Below are 15,120 nucleotides of genomic sequence, written 5' to 3'. Positions count from 1 at the left end.
TTTCATTGCTTTGTGTCTGTGGTTCCCTCTACCTGAAACATCTCCCCATGTCCTTCTCCCCAATCTAACTCAGCTTGTATTCATTTTAAGTTTAAGTTCACTTGTCACTTCATTCAATAAGTCTTTTGTGCTGTCTCCAGACTCTGACCTACCATGACATGCATTCCATTTTCTTTGGTGGCATGGGTGTATGTCTGTTTTCACTACTTATGCAAAAGTATGATACAGAGTTTCACTTCTGTATCTCCAGCCCCTGGCATGTGACTGACATAGCAAGCACCTAGTTCAGGTTTGTTAAGTAAAGTTTCTTGTCCACAGCAGTCCTATCCCTTAGCCACCTCTTCCCTCTACTCTGCTAAGAATTTTGCCCTCTGCACTTGAATCTATGGCACCACTGTTCGTGTTTGAGACATTTGGGTATTAACCTGACCATCAAGTGATCACAGGTTTGAGTGAATTATATGCTTCCCTCTCTCCAACCTAACTACGGAACCAGAAAGGGATCTTAGTGGCCAGCCAGTCCAACCTTCCCTTTCATGCAGTACTTGCCTTACAGATAGTCACTCAGTCTCTGCTTAAATAATGTCTAATGCTTTTATATTAAATCAAGTTGTGTTTTCTCATGGAAGGCACTAGGATGTGAGGTAAGCATTATCACTCTGTTGGTGAGGACAGCATGAACCAGAACAGGCAGATGCTGAGAGAAGAGTGTTATTCTGTTTTGGGTAGAGTTTATTTTCCTTGTAGATTAAAGTCCAGGTAAAAAGGATGCTTGAATTCTCTAATCTTGTGGTCTATGGCCCATGGGTTGGCTTTGGCTAGAATCCTACAGGTGAAATTATTGCAGCCTTCGGCTCAGTCTGCGAGGAAACTTTGTTATCTTCACAGCAAGTTTTGGACTCTACCAGTTTGAGGAGAAGGGGAAAAAAAAATAAAAAAAGGCAAGGACAGTGGCTCTTTGTGTCTCTCAAAGGCGGCTCTGTTTCCTCGGCCTGGCACAGCCCCTGGACAACGTGTTGCCCTTCATGCAAGATTGTTCTACAGCCCTGACACATGGGCTGTGCTGTGCCAGTCTTCATGCAGGAGGGCAATGCTGTGTGTCCCCTGTGATGTGAAGATGAATCAAATTGAAATAACTTCCGAGGTGATGACTGTGAATAATTCATGATCTTCTCTTCTCATGTACTTGGGATGCAAGTTTAGGTGAGCGCTTTCTGTTACTTGATTAATTTATGACTCCAGTTACCTAGGATTCAACAGTGGTCCTGAACTTAGAAGAAGTGGATGCTCTAAGAATCTATTTTAAATTTCTTTTATTTAGATTTATTTTTGGAAGTTGGAAATCAATAAACATCTCTGTATTATAGATGTCTGTTTGTGCAACTTGAACTGTCAGAGCAATTCTACATCATTTGTTCATTTATATGCTTAATAAATATTTCTAGAAAACCAACTCTGAGTCAGGTACTGCACCAAGTGCTGAGGGTTCCAAAAGAAAGTTTGCAGATAAGGGATCAGACAATTGCCATTTACTGGGCTAAGTACCCACCACCTGCCTGTCAGTTTATCATACTGTGGTGGCTTGTATGTTGTTATGATGCTGGAAGCTAAGCCACTGGTATTTCAAACACCAGCAGAGCCACCCATACTAGGTAGGTTTCAGCAAAGCTTCCAGACTAAGACCGACTAGGAAGAAAGGCATGGTGATCTACTTCTGAAAATTAGCCAAAGAAAACCTTATGGATTACAACAGAATATCATCTAATATAGTGCTGGAAGACGAGCCCCCTAGGTTGGATGGCACTCAAAATACACGGTGGTACAGCCATGGATTCAAGCATACTAACATGCATGAAAATGGTGCAGGACCAGGTACTGTTTCATTCCATTCATTATACATAAAGTCACTATGGCTTAGACCCAACTTGATGGCAACTAACAACAGGGTAAGTAACAAAGGAACGCTGTGTACTATGGGAGCTGAGAGAAAGGTGTCGTGGAACTTAGCTAATGGGTATTTTGGAAGACTTTATGATGGAGGTGGTTAAGAAATTGTCATGATGGACAAATAGGAGTCAGCCAAGGGCTGACAATGAGGAAGGGCATGCAGCATGTGAAGGTAGTAAAAAAAATATGACATTTCATGGGACTGAAACTGATTCAGAATGGCTGGGGTATGCAGTGTATCTTGGAGGAATGGCAAGAGATAATGATGAAAATAAAGGCAGAAGACAGATTTTGAAAAGAAGTCTTGGGTGCCATTTAGATTTTAGATGTTATCTTAAGGTAAGGGGAAGCTTTGGAAAGGTCTTTGCTGAGTGATGATGTGATTAAGCACAGTGTGCAGGTCATGAGTCAGGACAGTGAGATAATCCCACATGAAAGGCAGCATGTCATCAGTAGGTGCTGCCAGCCCAAGCAAACAGAGCTGTCACCAAGATTCACCAACACAAGTTTCAGAAAGCTAGAACGCCTACTAGACTGTGTATTCCTTGAAGCCAGGCACAGTTGCTTTTACTTCTATACCTCTGTTGTTACCGTTGTTAGCTGCTGTCAAGTCACCTCTGACTCATGGAGACCTTTTGTACAATAGAACAATACCTTGCCTGGTCCTGCATCATCCTCACAATCACCCACCAGCTTGTGTGAGTCCATGGTTGTGGCTACTGTGTCAATCCATCTCAATAAGGGTCTCCCTTGCCCTTGCGGCCCTTGTGCTTCTACAGACACGACATCCTCCTCCAGTATCTCATCCCTTCTGATGATGTGCCCAAAGCAATTGAGTCAGAGAATGTTCTGTTGTGACCCATTTGGTTTTCGTTAGCTAATTTTCATTGGTAGATCTCCAGGTCTTTCTACTTAGTCTGTCTTAGTCTGAAAGCTCCCCTGAAACATGTCCATGGTGGGTGAATCTGTTGGTATTTAAAATAATAACGGCATAGCTTCCAGCATCACAGCAACGTGCAAGCACTGTACCTCTCGAACCTAGCTTAATATGTGCACGGGAGGTACTTAACAGATATTTGCTGAATGAATGAATAGATGAATTCTTCTTCTGAGAGAAGAGAGAAACAATCTTTCTTTTAGGGGATGTCTTATAATAGATACTCAAAAACCACTCTTCTTTTTGTCTTATATTTTGAGGCTAACCATCTTTAGTTCCTTCGACTATTCCTCATGTGACATGATTTCCAATGTCCCCACTATCCTTACTGAATTTCTTCTCGTTTGCATTGCTCCTGTGATTAAAATGTGGTCCCAAGAATCAAATGCAAAGCTCCAGGTGAGCAATGGCCTCAGAGAGGACTCTCGGGACTCGTCATCTGATTATGCTTCCACTAAGTTTCACCTGGTTATTTTGGCACACGCTTAGCCCTGATGACTCATATTGTACTTATAGTAAATTAAAATACTTTCCATATGTCCTACTTTTAAACCTTATCTCCTTCCATGAAAATAAAATAAATTTTAAAATCTCTCCCTATTTGGTACATATAGTTTATGTATTTTATACTCAAGTGTAGGAGTTTACATTTAGCTTTTTTTAACTTCAACTTGTTTCTTTGGACCCATTGTTGCAAATGATTAAGGCCACATTGGCTTCACCTTCCAGTCTCATGTCATTTACAAACATGATCAGTGTTCAACCAGTGTCCTAATTCAAACCACTAGTAGACATGTTGAACAGGCCAGATCCTTGTGGCATACCAAACTCGAAACTTCCCCTGGGTCAGTGTCTTTCAAAGTGTGGTGGTGATCCTTTAGTGGGTCATGAAACAAATTAGTGAGTTAAAATCAGCACTTAAAAAAAAAAAGTGTAGAATAAAACATATCAGAGTGTATTTCATGTAGTAAGAGTAAGTTCTATTTCATGAAATTTTTGTTTCAGTCATACACACATACATTTCATTACCTAATTGTATTCTATTTTATAGCACAATCACAGATACAAATGATATTGTCATGTTGTTGTTGTTATGTGCTGTCAAGTCAGACCCGACTCATAGTGACCCCTCCTTGGGTTTCTGAGGCAGTATCACTATGGAAGTAGATTGCCCAACCTTCCTTCCGAGGAGTGGCTGGTGGGTTTGAACCGCCAGCCTTCTGGTTAGCAGTCAAATGCCTGAGGGGCTGCACCACCAGAGCTCCTTGATATTGTCATATATACAAAATAATAAGGTTGGAGAAAAAATATTTTACTACTACTTTAAAACACATTAAAGAGACTAACAGAACTGAACTGAGAGGCCCACTTTTCATATTTCTAATTCTGAACTTTTTTAAAACTAAAACCCCTATTGTTCAACAATCAGACAACTCTTTTCTTTGAGAAATATTTTTGAAGCTGTAATCTGGAGGATTCCAGGGCTTCTGAATTGTCTTGGGACCATTGTGAAGGCTCTGGCCCTCCTATCCCAGTTCAAACAGCTCGGCTGTCTGTTTTCATATGCTGTGGTGCTACATAAGATTTTATTTGGGGACCTAATGGGGGAAAAACTTTCCTCCAGCTTTAAAAAATTCAAAGTTGAAGTCTAACAAAGACTGTGCTTCCTAATAAAACTGATTAGAAAATTTCTTTGACTTACTAAGTATGTATTTTGGAGAATTTATTGGCAGGCCAACAAAATTTTATCTAAAATTTATGTTAAGACCATGACTACTTATTTACTTCTGCTCAACCTAAGCAATACGTTTTTTTCCCCCCCTGAATTCTAACAGTAATGTGTTGATGATCAGTAAATTTCCAAGTTATTCTTTAACAAATACTTTCCAGTTATTGGTATTAATAGTTGCCATAAACTCTGTTTTCATGTAATGGTCCTTAGCCTTGTAACTAGTTCTTTTGTCAAATGCGGTACGATAATCATTAACATTGTTCACCAATATTCTAATTCTTCTTGCATTTCTCCACTCTGGTGAAGTCCCATAGCCATGAGATTTGTTCAGCCAGTGAAATGAAAATAGAAGTGATGTGTATCACTACTAGTTTTTTTAAACAAAACAAAACAAACTGTTGTCATGGAATCAACTCCAACTCATGGCAACCCCATGTGTGTCAGAGTAGAACCGTGCTCCACAGGGTTTTCAATGGCTAATTTTTCAGAAGTAGATTGTGAGAACTTTCTTTCAAGGCACCTCTGGGTGGACTCAAACTTCCAACCTTTCAGTTAGCAGGCAAGCATGTTAACCATTTGCACCACCCAGGGACTCCCACTGCCAGAACTAGGTACTGTAGTACTCCCTTCCTTCTGCTATATTGATTGTTGTGTGCCATCAAATCAATTCCTACTCATAGTGACTTTATAGGACAGAGGAGAATTGCCCCATATGGTTTTCTAGGCAAAAATCTTTACAGGAACACATCACCATGTCATTTCTCCTGTGGATTCAAACATCCCGACCTTTCAGTTAGCAGTTGAGCACTTAATCATTGCACTACTGGGGCTCCTTGCCAAATTGATTAGGGAAGTACCAGAAGGCTGGCAGTTCAAACCCACCAGCCACTCTTCAGAAGGATGGTTGGGCAATCTATTTCCATAGCGATACCGCCTCAGAAACCCAAGGAGGGGTCGCTATGAGTCGGGTCCGACTCGACAGCACATAACAACAACAACAACAGTGTACTTCTTGGAAGAAGTACTGCTAGAATGTTCTTTACAAGTGAGGATGGTGAGATTTCATCTCAGGTACTTAGGGCATGTTATCAGAAGGAATCAGAACATCATGTTTGTAAACTAGAGGGTCAGTGAAAAAGAGGAAGACTTTCAATGAGATGGACTGACACAGTGGCTGCAACAATGGGCTCAAACATAGCAATGATTGTGAGGATGGTGCAGGACCCAGCAGTGTTTCATTCTATTGGGATAAGTCGGAACCAACTCAATAGCACCTAACAACAGCAGTGACAAGGATGAGCAAAGTCTCCTTGCAGACTCAGGCTGGACACATGCCATGAGTGAAAAACAAATGTTTGTTGTGTTAAGACTCAGATTTGGGATTTATCTGTAGCTAACACAAAACTTGCCCATCCTGACTAATTTGTGATTTTTCATACGCATATTTTCCTATATTTTAGCATATTTATTCTTTGTTTTATTTTGTGTCTTTGTTTCTATAGTGATGAATCTTGATTCTTCTTCTTCTTAAATTTATTCATACTGTTTATTGAGCTGCAATAATCCTCTCTTCTGGTTTTCCAGTGGCTTTTATTTCCTGTGAAAGAGTCACATTGCAGCAATCTTTCTTGAATGAATATCAATAGTGGGGCAGTTGGAAGCCATATTTTTTTCATTATATTTGGCAAAGAAAAAATATACTTCTTCTTTAGAGGCACTCCACCCTTCAGCTGCAACTCATTACTGTCTACCTAAATGCACTAAACTAGCCAGAAAGCAAATGTTTCCCATTACAAATGACATTTATCAGCTAGTCTCAGGAATAGGTCTCCTTCAAAATTGATCTAGTTTGGAAGTTACAGTTATGACTCACTACTGGATCTCTCAGTGCTTTCAAAGTAAAAAAAGCAATGGATGATATGATTAACATTGACCTATTGCATCTTTGGTACATATGTATCAACCACAGCATTTATTTTTCCAATAAGACATTTTGTGCCTACCAGTATCAGTGTGCTTCCCTGAATATGTCTGTTATTCTTTCATTTGCATTAAGGCTTTATATTTTGAAGATTATATGAAATATTCATCATGTTTTTAGAGTGTTAGTTTGCACTTTTTCTAATAAATTGAATTAATATTGTTAAAATGTTTAAGTAAATATTATTCAGAGTTTAAACCTGATTGAAATATAGATAGCCCCCAGCTCCCCAGTGGATTATGTTCTAAAAATGTATAAGCTGTCTTTTGGAGCTTGGGTGACATTTCCCAGAAACAATTCTGAAACTTGTGATTAGTTCCTACCCTAGCTGCCCAAAGCCAATTTAACCCCTAAAGTAATTGAAATATATAGGTATTTTGATTTGGTTTGTTTTTAATGGGTCATCTTGGGAGTCTAATCACCATTTAAAACAATATTTTGGGGGAAAAAGTAATTCTTTTGCATAAAAAAAAAAAGGCACACAGTGATTTGGAAAAAATGTTTAGACCCCTAAGTTAATGAGAAGGGAAGGAATATGGCAGGTCTAGCCACACATCACTCACTTACTATCATGGAAACAATGGTATTTTCTTTAGAAAGAGTATGAAAATGTAGCAAGTTTTCCCTCCACTTCAGGTACTAGGGATGACTGTCTTTTGAACATCTGGTGTGACTTGGGATAGATGGCAGGACAATAAGATCATTGTAAATCAGATACTTTTAGTTCTAGAATGCTCAAACTTAATTTCATACAGTGGCCTAAAAGATACTTGAAATAGATCTATGTAGAAGAAATGTATTGTAACACTAACTCATATGGGGGTCTCATCTTCTCATTCTGATTTTCCAGTTGTAAAGTATCGATCACAATCGGAATAGGAATATTAATCTTATCATAACTTTTAATGAGGTGGTACAGCTACAAAACCCACGCTCAAACCAGTTCATTCCTCAGTGCTATGAGAAGGGTTAAAATGACTTTCAAACTCCAAAATTTGATGATGCAGAACAAATAGTATCTGTTTCTTTGGTGATAAATTATAGGTATGCTGGTATCCTGATACCCTGCCCCAAAGATGAACTAGCTAGGTGTTGACACAATTTTTAGACTATGTTTGCTCCATTTTTGAAAGCAATAATTTGGCAGCCCTTTGACAGGAAAGGGAAGTAAACAGGAAAATCTGGTTACCCAATAAGGAATTTATACAATGATTCTGACTTTGATCAAAATAATTCAGTGCCATTAACTCAAGCAAAAGTTGTTTGCTTTTTTGTTTTTTGCTGAGAACAAAAATAAGAAATGAATCACATCCATTGTTGATACTCTGAAATCTTTTAGAAACAGCAGTGCTGCAGATACTCAATAACACGGCAAAAGTCTTCCTGTCATCTCTTGAGGAGTGAAACTATAGCCTTCTCAAGAGGCTTGAGAAGATGATCTTATTATCGTAAAACCTAGAAGACAAATATGATTTTCTCTAAGCTGCCAGTATTAACCTGTTTGCTAACTGAAATAGAGAATGCCAGGCAGTTTGAAAAATCTAGGAAATGATGAAGACAAAGACCAGTGTGGTAGAGTGGAAAAGGAGCTCTGGTGGCGCAGTGGTTAAGCCATCTGGCTGCTAACTAAAAGGTCAGTGGTGTGAATCACCAGCTGCTCCAAGGAAGAAAGATGAGGCAGTCTATTTCCTTAAAGAGTTATAGCCTTGAAAAACCAAGTGGGGGTTGCTGTGAGTTGGAATTGACTCAAAGGCAGTGAATTTGTTTGTTTGTTTGTTTGTTTTGAGTGAGAGTACAGTGGAAAGGAACCTGGATTTTGAGCCAGAAGGCCTTGGTTTTAACTTACTTTCTCTCGTATACTAGCTTCCTGGTCATTTTGATGACTGAGAGTTAGCATACCCCTCTGCATCTACATCTTTTGGATTACCTGCTCTCTAAACCCTCTTCTAATTTTAATGTCCCCATATCACAGTGATTTACCACTAGTCTACTCAGATATACCAGCAAACTAGTTGCCGTCCAGTCAACTCTGACTCACGGTGATGTCATGGGTCAGAGTAGAACTGTGCTCCATAGGACTTTCAATGGCTGATTTTTTGAAAGTTGATTTCCAAGCCTTTCAGAGGCACCTCTGTGTGGACTAGAACCTCTGATTTTTGGTTAGTACCCAAACACATTTACTCTTTGCACCATCCAAGGAGACAATGAGGAGTACTAGTAGTGGAGTAGACTAAGCATTTGGCTGCTAACTAAAAGGCCAGCAGTTTGAATCCACAAGCCACTTCACAGGACAAAAGACTCCTGTAAAAATTTCAGCCCAGGAAACCCTCTACTCTGTTTCTCTATTCTATTCCTAGTTGGAGGAATGATTTGATGACACACAAAAACAACAATAAATATGGCAGGGAGAAGGGAGTGCTATAGTACCTAGCTCTGGCAATTAAATGCCTCCACCTAGAAGTGGGAGTCCCTGGATGGTGAAAATAGTTGACATACTTGGCTGTTAACTGAAAGGTTGAGGTTTGAGTCCACCCAAAGGTGCCTTAGGAGCTCTGGTGGCATAGTGCGCCTAAGGCATTTGACTGCTAACCAGAAGGCTGGCAGTTCACACCCACCAGCCACTCCTCGGAAGGAAGGTTGGACAATCTACTCCCATAGTGATACTGCCTCAGAAACCCAAGGAGGGGTCACTATGAGTCAGATCCAACTCAATGGCAATTAATTTTTTTAAAGGCACCTTGGAAGAAAGGCCTGGCAATCTACTTCTGAAAAATTAGCCATTGAAAACTCTGTGGAGCACGGTTCTTTAACAAATATGGGGTTGCCATGAGTCAGAGTCAACTGGATGGCAACTTGCTTACTGGTTTATTCCAAGCCAGCACATTCTGCACTATACCATGATGGCTCCCCCAAATTACTCTCTTCTGTTGTTTTTGTTGTTATTTGCGTCAAGTCTTACCCGACCCATAGACCTTAGGCACTACACCACCAGAGCTCCTATATTCTCTTCTAACATGGTCAAAATCCTTAAAATATTTTGAATTCAGTTTACACTGAAAGAGATATATCTTTGAGTAAGTCCCATAGAAGGCCATGTTGTTGTTGTTGTTGTTAGGTGCTGTCAAGTTGGCTCCGACTCCTAACAACCCTACGTACAACAGAATGAAACACTGCCCAGTCCTGTGCCATCTTCACAATCCTTGCCATGCTTGAGCCAGTCCCTGCAGCCACTGTGTCAATCCACCTCATTGAGTGTCTTGCCCTTCTTCACTGACCCTCTAATTTGCCAAGCATGATATCCTTCTCCAGGGAATGGTCCCTCTGACAACACAACCAGGTAGGTGAGATGAAGTCTCACCATTCTTGCTTCCAAGGAGCATTCCAGCTGCACTACTTCCAGTACAGATTTGTTTATTCTTCTGGTAGTCCATGGAAGTTTCAGTATTCTTCACCAACACCACAATTCAAAGGCATCGATTCTTCTTCAGTCTTTCTTATTCTTTGTCCGTCTTTCACATGTATATGAAGCTACTGAAAATACCATGGCTTGGGTCAGGTGCACCTTAGTCTTCAAAGTGACATCTTTGCTTCTTAACATTTTAAGGTCATTTGCAGCAGATTTTCCCAGTGCAATACGATGTTTGATTTCCTGACTGCTGCTTCCATGGGTGTTGACTGTGGATCCAAGTAAAATGAAATCCCTGACAACTTCAATCTTTTCTCCATTTATCATGATGTTGCTTATGGGTCCAGTTGTGAGGATTTTCATTTTCTTTATGTTGAAGTGAAATCCATATTGCAGACTGTAGTCTTTAATCCTCAGTAAGTGCTTCAAGTCATCTTCTCTTTCAGCAAGCAAGGTTGTGTCATCTATATATCACAGGTAGTTAATAAGTCTTCCTCCAGTCCTGATACTGTGTTCTTCCTCATGTTGTCCAGCTTCTCTGATTATTTGTTCAGCATACAGATTGAATAAGTATGGGGAAAGGATACAATTCTGATGTACACCCTTCCTGATTTTAAACCATGAAGTAAGGGTCCCCTTGTTCTGTTCGAACGACAGCTTCCTGGTCTATGTAGAGGTTCCTCGTGAGAAGAATTAAGTGTTCTGGTATTCCTATTCTTTGCAATGTTATCCATAATTTGTTATGATCCACATAGTCAAATGCCTTTGCATAGTAAAGAAAACACAGATAGACATCTTTCTGTCATAGAAAGTGTAAAACTGTTTGGATACATCACTGTAATGGGAACTGAACTTCAAGACCTTTGCTTAGTCCAAGGAGGGGAGAATCATTGAATAGGTATCCTCTTGCCAACATTCTGTGTTAACTTGGACCATCAAGTTAACTTTCTCTAATTAAGCTTTTATTCCACATGTGTCCCTCTGATACCTACAATACAACTAAGTATAATTCCACCACACACACTAGCTGTCAATGTTTTCTAAAGCATTTTGACACTCTAAACTAGAGGATGCTATCTAGAGTAAAAGATTTCCTTTTTCAGTTTCACTTAACGGGGTAGCAAATGATACCAATACTCAACAAACACATATCTTTTCAGTCTTTGCTCTTAATTTTTAAAATATGATATCTGAGGTTTTGTTATTTTACATTTCTAAAGGTTATAGAAACATGGAAAAGAGGAATGCCCCAAACTTCGCCTTCCCCAAATAAAAATATACAAATGAAAAATCCACACAAATCTGTTTACAATTTAGAAAAAAAAATTGGAAATGTCATGGAGATGAGTCCAGAATGTCCAAGCCCAGTTTTAAGGCAGCTGGCCTTTGAATTGCTAAGACTGTTTATTTTTTCCTTTCTTTTCTGAAACCATAGTTGCTACAAAATCCTAGAAACAGAATTGCAGTGAATCTACAGAATTACTTTATTCCATCAAACCCCATTCACCACACTATGATTAAATGGGTGTGAAAAGTGAAACAGCCCAAGATTTCTAAAATGTCACATATTTGCAATTTGACCAAAATGGAACCAAGCCTGTGGACTTGTCTGATTACTTTTTGGCAAGGGAAGAGTGAATAACCATGGAAATGCTCTTGAGTTGTCCTTGGTGTTTTGTTTTGTTTTGTTTCCTGAATAATGATACCTATTTATAAAGTAATTTTAATCCTAGGTGTCTTAGGCTGGGTTTTCTAGAGAAGCAAAACCAGTGAAGCTAATATATGTATATATATAGAGAGAGAGATAGAGATTTATCTCAAAGAAATGGCTCATGTGGTTGCAGAGACTGGCAAGTCCCAGGTCCACGTGTCAGATCTCAGGCTGACTCACGTAGTTGCAAGCACTGATGAATCCATTTCAGCAGGTAACACAGTATGCTGCTGGCTTGAAGGCTGCAGAGGCTAATGAATTCCAAGATTGGCAGACAGTATGGTAGGCTACTGGCTCAAGTCCAAAGAACTTGAGGTCAAATGATGGCAAGTCAGTTGCAGGATCCAGACTGACCAAAAATCCAGGGAGCTTTGTGAGAAGGCCCATGTATATTGGATACAAGCCACACACACCCAGGGAAACTCCCTTTCAACTAATTGGCTGCTCATAACAGATCTCATCATGGAGATGATTACATTATATCATCTCTTATGGGGGATGACTGTATTATATCTGCCAAACCACTGAGAATCATGGCCCAGCCAAGTTGACCCATAACCTTAACCATCACAAGTGGGCACCGGGAGCTCATAGCATATCTCATCATGGAGGTTGTGGTAATTAAGGTTATGTGTCAACTTGGCTGGGCCTGATTTTGAGTGGCTGCGCGGCTGGATATAGTTATTCCCCATGATGAGACGGGTAATCAATGTCATGGTGGAATCTGCTATGAGCAGCTGAGTAGCTGATTTAGGATGTGGTCTATTTCTAGCACATAAGAAGAAGTTTTGAGAAAGGTCTCTGAGGTTTTTTTGCGTGCTTGAATCCTGCACATAGCTGGGTCTTTGTTCAGCAGCCTGTTATGTTGCCTGCTGATCTTGGGACTATTTCTGGACTGGAACTAGTGGCCTGCTGTGTCGTTTGATAATCTTGGGACTGTGCCATTATACTTGTCAACCTTGCATTTGTCAGCCACAGCAGCTGCTTTAGTTAAGAAGTACCTTCAGCTCCAATGAGCCTGGAGCAAGAGGCAGAGATGAAGCTCAAGGTTGGGGGGCCTTCACCCAGCCCATAGAGCTGGCACTTAAAACTCGGACTTTTAGCCTCCTAAACTGTAAGAGAATAAATCTCTGTCTGTTAAAGGCATCTGTTGTTGTTGTTGTTATGTGCTGTGGAGCTGGACCCAACTAGTAGCGACCTCTCCTTGGGTTTCCGAGGCAGTGTCACTACAGAAGTAGATTGCCCAACCTTCCTTCCGAGGAGTGGCCGGTGGGTTTGAACTGCCAGCCTTCTGGTTAGCAGTCAAGTGCCTTAGGCACTACGGTACCAGAGCTCCTGTTAAAGGCAACTACTTTTGGTATTGTGGTATTTCTGTTATGGCAGCACTTTAGGAGGTCTTGTGGCATAGTGGATAATGCATTTGGCTGCTAACCAGAAGGTCAGTGGTTCATAACCCAAGAGTTGCTCCATGGAAGGATGAGAGGGTGATGGACTTCTGTAAAAATTTACAGCCTTGGAAACTCAATGGGGGTCACTATGAGTCAGAATTGACTCATGGCAGTGAGGTTGGTTTGGTTTTGACAGAAGCAAAACAGAGGTGATTACATTATGTCAGCTCTCATCACAGAAGACATTACACTATATTAGATTACTAAAGAGTGAATGACTACATTACATAATTCCCAAACCACTGAGAATCATGGCCCAGCCAAGCTGACATACAATCTTGATCATCACAATCTACTCCTTATTAACTTTGCTCTGGAACAAGAGACAGAGTTCAAGCCTGTGATTGAAGGGCCTCCACCTGACCCCTAGAGCTGGCACTCTGAACTCAAACTTCCAGCCTCCTAAACTGTAACAGAATAAATTCCTGTTTGTTAAGCCATCCACTTGTGATATTTGTGATATCAGCACTAGATAACCAAGACAGTCTAGTACTTCAACTTAGTGTAGACCAGCACATTACCCATACTGCCATGAAACAACCACATAAGCTATTAGATCATTTCCTAACCTTTTTCACCAAAACACTGAATGAAGAATCTGATTAGCGGGCCCAAATCAAGAAACTCAGACTGATCCAACTTTGTGTTCCTTGCACCATTATCCCACACACATTCTCCAGGTTTATGTCTGTACATATAAGAAAAATCAAGCAGTTATTTTGGAATGTAGCATCTCTTTCTGGGTCACACTTTACACTTCACCTTTTGGGACTTAATTCTAGTTATAGGTCTAGAAGCAACAATGGGTGGTGGGTTGGTTCCTGGGAACATTCAGCAATGTCTGGTAAAGCATATGCCTCAGAAAATGCCCCAGGCAGTATCTCAAAGACTCATCAGGCACAGCTGGGTTAATCTAATCAGATGGGAGTAGGAGGGCTGGATCTGTTGGCAGGAATGATTCAATGGACTTTAGGGGATCAGTGTCCCCATCTTCCTGATTATCTGCCCATATATCCTATCCTAAGTTTCATGATCTCATTTTTTCCTAATCATCATCCTCACTTTAATTCAGCCACCACTGGAAGTTGAGAATTCAATTGGCATTGTGATTCAGTCACTCTTACCATAAGACTCTGGGCTTGGTTTTGAGAAATATCAGTTCTGTTACTACAAAAAGTAAGGCTTCATTTCAGGGCCCAAGTGACAACATTGAGGTCTTTTGTTAGGCATTTGAGCTGTGTTTCCAAAGCCCTGAGCTCAGCTCTTTCTTTCATCACTGTGCCTTGCAGAAGTAGGAGCAAAAAACCAGCTTCCATATGTTATTTCAAAACACTAATCTGGTCTGATCAGGGCTGGCTCCCCTAAAGAAGTTTAATGTATATAGCATATATTTTGAAACTTTATTTTTCTCAAATTCTCTACTAATAATAAGTCTTTCATTCAAATCAAACTACATAGAATCATTGATTATGTGTCTTCCGGTGCTTTGTTCATGTTGTACCTTTTATTTGTAATATATATTCTATCCATCCTTCAAATCCATCTCCATGCAAGATCTATTTACTATTTTCCCAGATCAGCTGTTGAGTTCTTGCTCCCTTAGTGCACTCTATCACTTTATGTTTAGCTCTCTTCAGATACGTGTGTAATTGATCCAATAATTATGTTAAAACCATAACTGTTTGCAGGATATATGGTAGTCAAAAAAAATTGCATTTACAAGTAATAGAAACAAGCAATTGGAAAGTTAAAGGTTTTTTTATTATTATTTTATTTTATTTTATTTATTGTGATTTGGGTGAAGATTTACACAGTGAATTCACTTTACATACAGCAGTTCACAAATACTTTGTCTCATGTCATTGACCACAGTTTACAATGCAACAGCTCCCCTCCCACTTCCTCCCCATAGTTACCTCTTCCCAGTGACCATCTCTCCATACTCTCCTGCGCCCTGA

Source organism: Orycteropus afer, unplaced genomic scaffold (assembly GCF_000298275.1).
Source record: "Orycteropus afer afer isolate SDZICR_OR568_19922 unplaced genomic scaffold, OryAfe1.0 scaffold00035, whole genome shotgun sequence".
Lineage (NCBI taxonomy): Eukaryota > Metazoa > Chordata > Mammalia > Tubulidentata > Orycteropodidae > Orycteropus > Orycteropus afer.
The sequence above is the reverse complement of the archived record's forward strand: the minus strand, read 5'-3'. Positions refer to the sequence as shown.